Source organism: Mus caroli, chromosome 15 (assembly GCF_900094665.2).
Source record: "Mus caroli chromosome 15, CAROLI_EIJ_v1.1, whole genome shotgun sequence".
Taxonomy (NCBI): Eukaryota; Metazoa; Chordata; class Mammalia; order Rodentia; family Muridae; genus Mus; species Mus caroli.
Window position 1 is genome coordinate 37,481,494 of NC_034584.1, and position 13,420 is coordinate 37,494,913.

The following is a 13,420-nucleotide window of genomic DNA, read 5'->3' on the forward strand; positions in this document are numbered from 1 at the left end:
GAATGATAAGGCCATGAATTTCAAAGAAAACAAGAAAGAGTATAACAGATGGTTTGCACGGAGGAACTGGAGAGGGCAAATGATGTAATTATATTATAATCTCAAAAATAAAGGAAATCACAATTACCAGTTCAAAGATAGCTTATTTTGTGCAGCAAGACTGTCTCAATACAATAAAAAAAAAATCACTCCAATAGTCCATAGAATAGAGCATATTTGTAATAGTTTGCTGGCTACTTCTGAAGAGTATTCTGTCCTTGATTTATGATATCCAATAACATATTTCCAGAAAATCCATTAACCATTTATTCAGTAAATTGTGTTATTACTTATGAGTACCTACTTGAAGCCTGGCACTGTCTTAGTTGTAGGGACATCAGTAAGCATGACTTCTTGAATCTTTGCAGACTGCCTGGGACAAATATATTAGAGGACATTCAGATTGATATACCTTAGTTCCTTTTGTTGTGCTGTCAGGAACTGCCTTCTTGATGCCATGTTTAATCCACCTTCAATCATATACTGCAGAATAAATAGTGATTTCAAGATAAAATTGCTTTTTTTTAATTTATTTTTTAATTAGGTATTTTATTCATTTACATTTAAAATGCTATCTCAAAAGTCCCCCAGACCCTACCCCCCAAGTCCCCTACCCACCCACTCCAACTTCTTGGCCCTGGCGTTCCCCTGTACTGAGGCATATAAAGTTTGCAAGACCAAGGGACCTCTCTTCCCAATGATGGCTGACTAGGCCATCTTCTGATACATATATCAGCTAGAGACATGAGCTCTTGGGGTACTGGTTAGTTCATATTGTTGTTCCACCTATAGGGTTGCAGACCCCTTTAGAACCCAGATGTCCCTCAACACAGGAATGGATATAGAAAATGTGGTACATTTACACAATGGAGTACTACTCAGCTATTAAAAAGAATGAATTTATGAAATTCCTAGGGTAATGGATGGGCTTGGAGGGCATCATCCTGAGTGAGGTAACCCAATCAAAAAAGAACTCACATGATATGTACTCACAGATAAGTGGATATTAGCCCAGAAACTTAGAATACCCAAGACAAAAGATACAATTTGCAAAACACATGAAACTCAAGAAGAACGAAGAGCAAAGTGTGGACACTTTGCCCCTTCTTAGAATTGCGAACAAAACACCCATGGAAGGAGTTACAGAGACAAAGTTTGGAACTGAGATGAAAGAATGGACCATCTAGAGACTGCCATACCCAGGGATCCATCCCATAATCAGCTTCCAAATGCTGACACCATTGCATACACTAGCAAAATTTTGCTGCAAGGACCCTGATATAGCTGTCTCTTATGAGGCTATGCTGGGGCCTGGCAAACACAGAAGTGGATGCTCACCGTCAGCTATTGGATGGAACACAGAGTCCCCAATGGAGGAGCTAGAGAAAGTACCCAAGGAGATAAAACTGCTTTTACAGTGTAAGATGGGTGTGTCAGTGGTCATATTTAGAAGAGCTGTGCTGCGTTGTAGCTTTTGTTACTAGAAACTGTAAATGTCAATATTAGGAAATAAAAATCTCTGAGTGTTTTTGGCTCAGTTTTGCCTCTTGTCCCATATTCACCCTCAGCATCAGGACCTTAGCATCAGGACCTTAGTAGTACCTGGAAATATGGTATTAAAAGGAATCATTAGGTTAAAGTGGGCTCTTAGGCTATGCCTTACTTCAGCCTAATTGATCTTCCTTACAAGAAAAGAAAAATCCCTGCACACAGAGATTCCCAGGCTCATCCATGCACAGGACAGTCCTGTGACAAGTCGTCTTTAAAGATGTACCTTCAACAAGCTGAGAAAAAAAAAGCCGCGGAAAAAACAACCTTTATTGGCACCTTGACCTTGTACTTGTATCATCCAGAACTACTAAAAATAATCTTCCACTGTTCACATCACTCAATTCTGGTGTGTTGCTATGGCAGCCTAAGCGAAGACAATAGCAAGTCAAGACTTGTAAAATGAAAACCAACTGGAGAGGCCATCATTATTCTCTTAGCAAGGATGCTGCCATTTGTGACATCCTCAGATAATGCATACCATCCATGCACTTGGTCATTCTGTTGAGTACAGCACATATTCTTATGTCAATGGTCTGTTGTTTAAACAGTAAGAACTTTCAATGAGAGTAGAAACATTTTCATTAGATGCCTTTTATCACAACAAATGGGTGACAGTTAATGTATCATCAGGTCCTGTCACCACCACGGCACTTCATCTCTAGGTTTCAGAAAGGTTTATTTAGCTAACTTTCTTTCAGCCATCTCAGTGAACCATGGTAATTTCTGGCACATGTGGAAAACAGAACAAGCTTGCTTGAATTAATGAAATGAAGTCTGTCAGACTTAGGCTGGCTGGATATGAAGTTCAAAATAGAGCAAGTACTGGCTGACCATAGCTGCTGCTTGCATGGATCAGATTTGGCATAAGATCCAGCACATGATGCAACGTCAATTGCCAAACTGATATTCCTTCATCTTCCACATGGCTTATTTTTAAAATAATATAGATTTTAAAGAAAAATAAATCTTCACTTAATGTGAAAATAACTACTTATAAGAAAAATAGAATAAAATATAAGTTGAGTATTCATTAAGAGCTGGCTTGTGGTTCAGGACAATAATCTTAGACTTCATTGTTTCCATTACGATGGAACAGGAAAAAAAAAAAAACAGAGATGGATCAGGATACAGAGCTACTTTCACTGTTACATGGGAACTCTTAAAATGTGCATATGTATTATAATTTATGGATTGACACTGTGTTCTTTCAAGTGAAAAACCACCCTTTTTACAATGACAGAAACAAAAGGAGTAGAGACTATTTGACTTTAGTGACACTCAGTTAACAATGCTGAAATACTCATGCCCCCTCAGTGACAGACACAACAGACTACTTTGAAACACCAGTTCCATGTAGCAGCCACCATTTCAGTGACTGAGGACTTTGGCCAATGTTCTCTTCTCTTTAAAATCAGAAACATAAAATCCCAAATCTTCTACAGGAAGGTTTTTACTCAGAGTGTCAACAGATCAAACAGGATATTTGTATCAGAAACCTCTGGGTGGAGCCAACGCAGGTTGAAATTCAATGCAATTCAAGACAGCTTGAAATTCAAATGGGTGACTTTTCTCACTGGGTCAGATAGCTGCCTGATTACATTCTTTACATTTTCAATTAACGTAAAATCTCCAAAGAAATTTGTTTTAGGAGTTTTCTAGGGTTTCTTTAAATACAACAACAGACAATTCAAAGTAGTAATTTTAGGGCCTAATTAAAATACCAAATGTGGTTTGGGGGAAATAGTAAATATATTAATGTGTTCCTGTTGCTGTGGTATATTGTTTCGTTCATTCACTCAAATAGATCATTATCTGCCAGGTGCAGTAGTTCACAGAGGGTCACAACCCAGTTGAGAAACATCACCTCTACCCAAATGGAGCTTATGTGCAAAAAGAAAGGTAAACATTAAGTAATTAAAACTTAATATGAACTAGATAGAAATTGGATTGTTTCAGTGTGCACTGTGTGAAGTGCACACACACATTCCTTCATCCCATGCTCAAAATAGTAGGGTGAGGTCATCATTAATTTTAGCCTTATTTTACTCAGAAAAAAATGAAAAGGGGAAATTGAGTCTGAAGGTTATGCAATCTCTTAGTGACAGAGCTGGGATTTGAACTCAAACACTCTGCTTTCAATGCATGTATCTTTAAATACTATTACTGCGTGCACCATTCAAATATATCATGGTAGACTTCGATTTATTGCCATGTAGAAATGGACCATCTACAAAAAAATGTGAAGACAAAGCCAAATTTAACCTAACATCAAGAGGAGCATCTCAGCAACACTGGTTTTTAAAAATTGAATTATATTCATTTTGGGAGCGTTGGGGGAGATCTAAAGACAAACTGAAGGAGATAGTTCTTTTCCTCTACAATCTGGGGCTGGGTGATTGATCTGAGATAGTCAGGTCTGACTGGCTGGAGCATCTTTACACACTTAGCCACCCCACTGGCTCCTAGGAATACTGATTTTTAAACAGAGACTTGAAGGGCAACTGAAAGAAGAGAGAAAATGGGGACAGGTTATTTCTAACAGAATAAATGACAGGTCTCCAGCTTATAGTATTAAAAAAAAAAGAAACAGATTGAAGTTTGCCAAAACTTCACCAAGAGTCAAAATGTATTTTCTATTTTATATTTCATTCAAAATATAATTTTTGTGTAAAAAAATGGAAACACAAAAGAATTTGAAAATAATTGGAAAATGTTGAAAGACACAAGAAAATTGAAAAATTACTTTGCACAATGCCAAGATTGCTGATACAATAAAAAAGGCTAGTGGCAAAGTGATTATTTTTGAATGTATTTCTACCCCCAAAAGGTATCTTGTATAACATTTTATCCCAGAAAATGGTATGTTTTCAATTCTGTCCTTGCAGGCAAGAAAGGCTGTCAAGCAGATGGATCAATGCAGTCAAAAATAAAAACATTGTGGCTTGCTCTCAGAATTGCAAAGAGCTTGAATTTGGCTCAGGTATATGGGAAGGTATGGGAAGAAGAAGATAAAGTTGGGCTGGTGTTGTAATTTGCGTATGGTTTGGTTTAAATGTTCCCCTAAACATCCAAGTTTTGGAAACCTCTTAGTCCCCAGGACAGTAACATTGGAGATCATTGAACACTGAAGAGATGGAGCCTACTGAGAGGCATATGGGTCACTGGAGGACTGCCTAGCAAGGGAGCAAGTGAATGTGATTGTATAAAAGCAGCAAGCCTGGATCTTCTCACCTCTCTCTGCTTCTAATTCTTCAGTATCATTTTTCAGAAAAGAATATGGTCACAGCTTACTTCTTACTGAATTCTTTTGTCTAAAATATCAACTTCAAGACTCAACTGAAAGAAGCCAGTGTAGGCTGGAGTGATTGTTCAGCAAGTAAAAGTGTTTGCACCGAGTCCTGGTTTGCTTTGCTGTTGCTGTGGTAAAATGCAGACTCACCCAACTTGTGGAAGGGGAAGGATTTGTTTAATATCCACATCCTAGGTCACACTACATCAGTGAGAAAAGACAGAGCAGAGCATGGAGGTAGAAACTGAAGCAGAAGCCATGGGGTAACTGCTTACTGACTCGCTCGCAATGGTTTTCTCAGCCTGCTTTGTTGTACAGCCCAGGAATCATTATTGCCTCAAAAATATGCCAATAGGCTGATCTGACCGAGTCTTTTTTTTTCAGTTGGGGTTTCTTTTTTCTTTTTCTAGTTTCTGTCAAGTTTACAAAACACTGGATTGCAAATTGATATTGCATACCCTGTAAGTCTGGTGACCTAAATTTGATCTATAGAACACACATAAAAGTGGCAGGAGAAAGACAAATACACACAATTTTCCTCTGGCCACTACATAGGTGCCATGACATGATTTTGCCCCCCCCCCTCCATCACAGATGGATACAGACACACAATCTAATTTTTTCTTAAAGCTAGGGTAGAAATGCCTTCTACTTCAGTCTAAAGATATCCCTACTTATATTCATGGGTACATAATACTAAAAGGGATAGTATGATATTCTTTGAACAAGATGGGTTGTAGCCAGATGTGTATGATTAAAGTCCATATATGTATGGAGCTTATATAAATTGATAGAGATCAACTTATAGAGATAGAGAGAGACAGATAGATGAATGGAGTGTGTGTGTGTGTATATATATCTATATATCTATATCTATATACACACTACACACACACATATATATACATATATACACACATACACACACACATATATGTGTGTGAAGAAGAGTGTGTGAAAGAAAATGCTTGTATTTTCAACAAAGAGTACAAGAATTGGCTCTTTAATATTAGTTATTTGAAAATCACACGATTCTAGGTGTACCAAATATTGGTATGTCCTCATTACTAATTAAATTATTTTCAGTATTATTAAAATGCAATTCTTTGTTTCATCTACTCTTTACAACTAATACCATANAGAAAATATTTTAGACCTTGTATTCCGTAAAATATATATATATATATATATATATATATACATACACACAAGCATACACACGCACGCGCGCACACACACACACACACACACACATATATATATACACCATGTTCCCAGGAAAGACCATTTCTGTCATGTTTTTCCCTAACATTTGTCATATTAAATATTTAAAAGACAATATGAACCAATATTCAAGAAAATAAATGGAGGAAAGCAAAATTTTTGAAAATTTCACCATAATTAGAATATACTGTGGACTATAACCTACCTACTATGTGACCTTGAATAAGATGGTTAACCTCACTAAGTCTCAGCTTATTCACCTCTATAGTAAGGACAGTAACTGTATCCAGAGGATCCCAAAGTGAAGCACCAAACAAGCAATTAGCAGAATCCAGGGTATAGTGAAAGAGCTTAGTACATAGCTGTCATATACACTATGACATTGTTGCTATAAGCCAATGTCCTTTGCAACCTCTGCATTTTGAAGTTGATCCTCCTAAAATTCCTGCTATCCCATTATCTCCTGTAAACTTCTGTTCTTGTCTTTTAGTACTAAGAAACCTAATGCGAACAATCTATATGTGTGAAGAAGCTGGTAAAGTCAGGAAATTAGCCTTTACCTCTGAAGTAGAATAAACTAATGGCAGTGCAGAACTTGTGTGAATGGTAAATCCAACTGGTGGGGGAAAAAAGCAATCACATGATTCCTGATGCTATTTTACCATACTCATAGATTGGTGCCTAGTCCTGTCATCATCAAAGAGACTTCCTCTGGCAGCAGATGGGAGCAGATGCAGAGACCCATAACCAGTTACTATGCAAAAACAGAGTCTAAATAGTAGTTTCCATTTATTCTCTCTGCCCTTGAAGCCAATCCCATCGAGTCAGAGTAGACGGAAGACACCAGGAGAAAATGACCCAGTTACTCAACAGAATTCATGTGGTCTCACACACTGAAGTGGCAAGCATGGCGCTGGCATGGGTCTGCATCACATTCTCTCCCTGTGAGTTATAGCTGCTAGCTTGGGTGTTTTGTGGCACTCATAATAGTGGGAGCAGACATGTCTCTGATTATTTCTGCCTGCTCCTGGGAGTCTTCCTCCTATTGGATTGCCTTGTCCTGTCTCTGTGAGAGCTTCTGCCTTGTCTTACTGTATCTTGCCTTGTCATGTTTGGTTGTCTCTTAGAAACCTACTTTTCTCTGAAAGAAAACAGAAAGGGAGTAGATCTGGGAAAGAGGGAAGATGGGAGAAGTGGAGAGAGAGGAAACTATGCTGGTGATATATTGTGTGAGAGAAGAGTGTGTGAAAGAAAATGCTTGTATTTTCAACAAAAAATACAAGAATTGGCTCTTTACTATTAGTTATTTGAAAATCACACAATTCTAGGTGTACCAAATATTGGTATGTCCTCATTACTAATTAAATTATTTTCAGTATTATTAAAATGCAATTCTTTGTTTCATCTACTCTTTACAACTAATACCATATAGAAAATATTTTAGACCTTGTATTCCTTAAAATACCATTAACTACTGTTTTGAAGTCTTCAAATTTAATATCTCTAATATACACAAATATTTATGTGAGTTGTAAAGTAAATGTTATAATCAAATACAGTGATTTGAGGGAGAAGACAAATATACATACTCTTAGTCGCTGATAATTTCTGAAAATAAAATTAAGACAATTACTTTATGACAATATGCTAGAACTTCACTTTTGAGTGAGAGGAGATGTAAGTCAGAAATACACACTGCTAGAGTACACATGGTAACATAACAGACCTTAAAACTGTATATTGTTAAATTGTCTTTGGAGTAAAACCAAAATTTAAGAGTGTGTTTAACTAGGAGAAAATATATTCTCTGCCTTCATATCCTGTCTGTTTTCAAAGTCTGTGTTGTATCCTACTTATCCCATGAATGACTAATTTTCATTTAACACCAACCAACTACCTAACACCACCCTTCATACCCTTTTCAAGCAAATCAAGGAATGAATAATCTTTAATTTTTTAAAAAATAATATTTACTCATAAGTCTGGTTGTTGCATTTAACGTACTGCAATAGTTTTTGTTTTTTTTTCCTAAATTTATCTTGAAATCATTTGTGTTAAAGAATAGCTAGCACATGATACTTACACTATAAAAAGACAAAAAATAGCAGATTTTAATAATTCTTAGGTGCCTCTATACAAAGCAGATGTTCTATTATACTTTCCAGATGCTGGGCGCAAGCATGATTAATTAAAGGCAGTGCCTACATATCATTTTGGTACATTTCCATTCTCAGTTAAAACTATGGTAAAGAAAAGAGAGAACGAACAAAATCTAGGACTACCTGGATGCCCAGGGAATTTCCAAAATTTACAAATTTTTCATATGCTATGCCAGTAATAGGCAGAATTACAAAGCAACTCTTACCAAAGAAATAGGTACTTCTTTGGTCTTCTGTGACAGCAACTGTTCCACTTTCATATGAAATGAACCCCAGAGGAAAGTGTGTTGACAGCATGGTACCCAATGTGGCATTCAGAAGTGGAGAAACTGGTCTGATGGTTAAGTACTTTGACTTTATCAATGATGGAGTCATATTTGAGTGGGCTGTTTTAACAGTGGGAAATAGAAACTGAAAAAGGTAGAGCCTGATTGGAGGAAGTGAGTTGCTAGGGAGGTTCCTTTAAAGGGTATTTCCTATTCTTCATCCTTCCCTCTTTCTGTCTTCCTCTGCTTCCCCTCCGCCCTCTGGCAGCTACCTCATGTCCCTTTGGTCATGATGCTCTTTTTCACAACAAAGCTGTAAACAACAGAGCTAGTTAGTTGATTATGGCTATAAGCTTGGAAACTATAATCCAAAAAATAAACTTCTTTTAAGATTTTTTTTTTTATGAGACAGGGTTTCTCTGTATAGCCCTGGCTGTCCTGGAACTTGGTGGCGCACGCCTTTAATCCCAGCACTCGGGAGGCAGAGGCAGGCGGATTTCTGAGTTTGAGGCCAGCCTGGTCTACAGAGTGAGTTTCTTTTAAGATTTTTATATCAGGCATTTTGTTATAATGATGACACACTGACTAATACACCAACTTTGTTCAAACTTATGCAGAGTATATGACCTTTGTTTAGGTTCAAGCATACACATTTGTTAGATATTAACTAAATTACCAGTAATGTGTTAGGAATTCAATCACCTGACAATATTTGAATCAAATGGTTTTTATGCAATTTACTAGGGAACATAAATATATTTTCTCAAAGAATACATTTATTTCTGTTCATATTACCAGTTCCATATATTGCATCTTATGTTTTGAGCACTGTGTTGTATCTTATGCGATCTATAAAGTCTTTCTTTTTAATATAAGTGTAATTAAATGTGCAACAAATACCAGTGTGTTCAAAGTCCTGACATGCAGGGCAGAGGTAGAAATGAACCATCTAGAGCTCTTGGCTCAGAGATCTCATGTTCATTAAGTCTATCAATTCTTCATCAAATTCAATACCTAATTCGCCAACAGTTCTAGTTGTATTTTCCACCAGATTTTATGTTGAGTTCATTATTGTGGGTTTACCTGAGTCATCACAATGTTTATCTCATCTGTAATTAAGTAGCATTTTAAAGAGAGAAAACCAAAGTTGTAATTAATGCATAATTTTTTTAAAAGCACATTTTAAAAAATCAACCATAAAGGTATATAGCAGTGGTCTTCAACCTTTCTAATGCTACAACCTTTGAATAGATTCCTTCATGTAGTGGCCTTCAGCTACAAAATTATTTTTGATGCTACTTCTTAACTGTAATTTTGCTACTATTATGGCTCATAGTGTAAATTTCTGTGTTTTGAGATGTCAATCCATGTGAAAGGGTCTTCAATCCCAAAGTGATTTGAACGCACAGGTTGAGAACCACTTTTATATAGGAATTATTTGTAACAAATAGTGCTACCTTCTTACTCACATGGTGAGATAATCAGAAGTGAGTAACCCACTATAAGTAATTAAGTCACTTGTTCTTTACAGTTTACCTTTGGAATGCTGGGTAATATGCCATCTCCTTTTCCCTCTTGTATTCCAGACTGCAACAGAGGAAGAAATCTGAGTTTACTCTAAACACACCAACAGAGATTCTTTGTGTTTTTTTCTCTCTCTTTTTTTCAATAATGTATTTATTTATTCACTTTACATCCCAATCAAAGCCCCCTTACCTTTCCTCCCAGTTGAACTCTTACAAATCCCCCCATAACCCGCCCTGCTCCTCAGAGCAGAGGAAGTTCCCCTTGGGTACCACTGACCTTGTGACATCAAGGCCCAGTCAGACTAAGTCTGTCCTTTCCTGCTGAGGCTCCACAGGCAGTCTGGCTAGGGGAAGGGAATATTCTGAATCATTTATTTTTTCTAATGGTCAATTTTAAAATGGTCTGTCTTTATAAAAAGAAATTCAAAGAGACTTGGCTTATTTGCTTAGCTTAAACCATAAAACCATTTATGATCTGCATTTTCTGAAGTTCAGAGTGATGATTCTGTGTAGTTCAAGCAACAAACTCTGCCTTGTAATTTCAACATACCATCTCATTAAATTAATCCTTTGAAACTGATACAATTGCTTTAGTAGAATTTGACTCTTCTTGCATTTGACTTGATGATGGTTTTTCAGCTCTATTTTCTCCTAGCTCGGTTTTGATTCTTCAGGTGTATTTGTGTTGTTCCCAGAACAGCCTGGCTAACTAAGGTAGCTGGAATGGCTATGCTCTTCGTTCAGTGAGAGACTCAGGCTTAAAGTGAAGACCAAGTGAAGAAGATACCAGAAGTCAAGTTCTGGTTTCCAAATGCAGGTGTACCCACATGAACCTACATATGTACACATGTACACCATACATAAAGATATCTGAAGAATCAAAACCCAGCTAGAAGAAAATAGAGCTGAGAAACAGGTGACAAGCAGCTTGCATCCCACCCTGATTTTTGCTTATTGGCTTTAAACTTGTTTTTCATGTAACCCATTTTGATCATATTCTTTCCCCACCCCCATCTCTTCCCAGATTCTACCAGTCTCCTTACTCACCCAACTGCATGTTATTTCTCTTTCTCAAAAAACCTAGTAGGCCATCACTGGAAAGAGAGGCCCATTGGACACGCAAACTTTATATGCCCCAGTACAGGGGAACGCCAGGGCCAAAAAGTGGGAATGGGTGGGTAGGGGAGTGGGGGGGAGGGTATGGGGGACTTTTGGGATAGCATTGGAAATGTAATTGAGGAAAATACGTAATAAAAAAAGGAAAAAATCATACAATTAAAAAAAAAACAACCACAAACAAAAAATAAAAGGGCAAGGAAAAACAAACAAACAAACAAACAACAATTAAATCAAAGCCAGGGGGAAAAAAACATTTAAAAAATCATTTGAATCTGGTTTATGTTGGCCAACTATTTGTAAGGTTGGGGCCTTCTCTGACTGCTTTTTCTTAAAAAATGGGATTTTGGAGATCTGAACTCAGCTTTTCATACATGAATTATATCTCCCTAGACCTGATCTGATCAATTTGAAAAAACATTTTGCTTAACAACAAGAAACAGAAAAATGAAAATGGACTCAAAATGCAATCTGTCACAGCTTCTTGTCCAGTGAAACCACTCAATGATATAAATTCAAGAGTGCCCTTATCCTAAGGGAGCAGAGGGTGTTTCTTGGGGCTTACTTGAAAGCCTCGTCTCCAAAGAGTTCTCCTTCATGCAGTGGTCGAGAGGAGGCACACAACAGGTACAGAGATCTGCAGGGCTTACCTCTGAGAACCAAATCTTTTCTTCTTCTTAATGAATTTCTTTCATTTAAGTCTTTAATATAATCTAGTTTGATCATACTATTTCCCCTCTCTAACACTTTCTAGATTCACTTTATCTTCTACTCACCCAATTCCATGTCTTAATTAATTATTTTCATCAATATGGCATTTTATTTTGTCTAATTCTCTCTTTGTGTCACTTTCTTGAAAATAGATTCTTTTCTCATACATTATACCCTGATTGTAGTTTCCCCTCTCCCACTCCTCCCAGTTCCTCTACCTCCCATCCCCTCCGCATCTCCTCTCTTTCTGTCTCTCTTTAGAAAAGAACAGATTTCTAAGAGATAACAATCAAATAATGACAAAATAAATTATAGACAGATGAAACAAAAACTATCATATTGAAGGTGGCCACAGCAAGCTAACAGGAGAAGAGTCCCAAGATCAGGCACAAGAGTCAGAGACCCACTCATTCTCACAGTCAGAAGCCCCATAAAAATACTAAATTAATATCTATAATATATACACAGAGGACTTGGTGCTACCTTACATAGCCCTATGCTTTCTGCTTCAGACGCTGTGAGATCACACGTGCCTTGCTTAGTTGATTCAGAGGACCTGGCTCTCCTGACTCTCACAGTCTTTTCTAAATTTTTCCTCTTTGTTGAGATTCTCTGAGCTCGGAAGAGAAGGATTTGATGGGGATATCCAATTTAGATGCGCTCTTCACATAGTGTCTGGCTTAGGATCCCTGTATCTATCTATTCATGACTGCTGCCAGAGGAAGCCTCTCTAACAATGACCTGTGAGCATAGCAGAACATCATCAGGAGTCATCATTTTATTGATACTTTTCATTTCCAGACCAATAATGTTTAGTTTTACCCTCAGTCTCTGGGCTATTTACTCTCTGGTTCTTGGTTACTCAAACTGTGTCAAATATGGATTCCTTCTAACGGAGTGGGCCTTAAGTCAAAGCACACATGTGTTGGCTACTTCCTTAAGCAGAACCAAGTATTCACTTAGCCCATTAGATTTATTCTCTATTAACACAAGTCCTACTGAAAAGTGATTACTGTAAACCATCAAACCACCCACACCAAGTCAACTGAAGTTCACCAAAATCTTCATACTCACATGAAATGAACTCATTTCCCACATTCCCTTGCTACCAGTCTTTCTTTGTTCCCAGAAGTGCATCCACCTAAGAAGATCACATTATGCCTATCTGGTTTTTTCCTGTACCTTTAAGAGTAAGAGACAAATAGATGATTAGTGAAAAAACAAAAACAACTACAATAACTCCTCCCCAGGTGCACAGGAGTGAGGGGATGAACATACTTTATCTAGTAAGACAAGGTGAGTGTATGATTGAGCCCAGCTATGTTATTTAGCTGTCTCTGCTTGGAGGTGGTTGAAGCTGCTGAGCAGGCACTGTATTGAGAGGACTGGAGTGCCTTCTCCTATGATGTTCTGTTAGTGTGAATACCTTCAATTTCAGTCTGTAGTATAGAGCTCAACAGAGAAACCGTTGACTATTGTTATAAACCTGTCAGATTGTAAAGATCTCCCTGGTGACTTGTGGCTTGTGATCACAGAGTT

The 13,420-nt window shown here is 37.3% G+C and overlaps 1 long non-coding RNA gene across 1 annotated transcript; it reads right to left on the minus strand.

The window, feature by feature from the left end:
• Window positions 1–469: 469 nt before the first annotated feature.
• LOC110311078 lies at window positions 470–12,986 on the minus strand. The gene is made up of 4 exons (XR_002379905.1): window positions 12,956–12,986; window positions 10,332–10,394; window positions 10,065–10,115; window positions 470–522 (listed from the first exon to the last, which is right to left on the minus strand). It is a non-coding gene; the product is annotated as an uncharacterized LOC110311078 (long non-coding RNA).
• Between the last annotated feature and the right edge of the window lie 434 nt (window positions 12,987–13,420).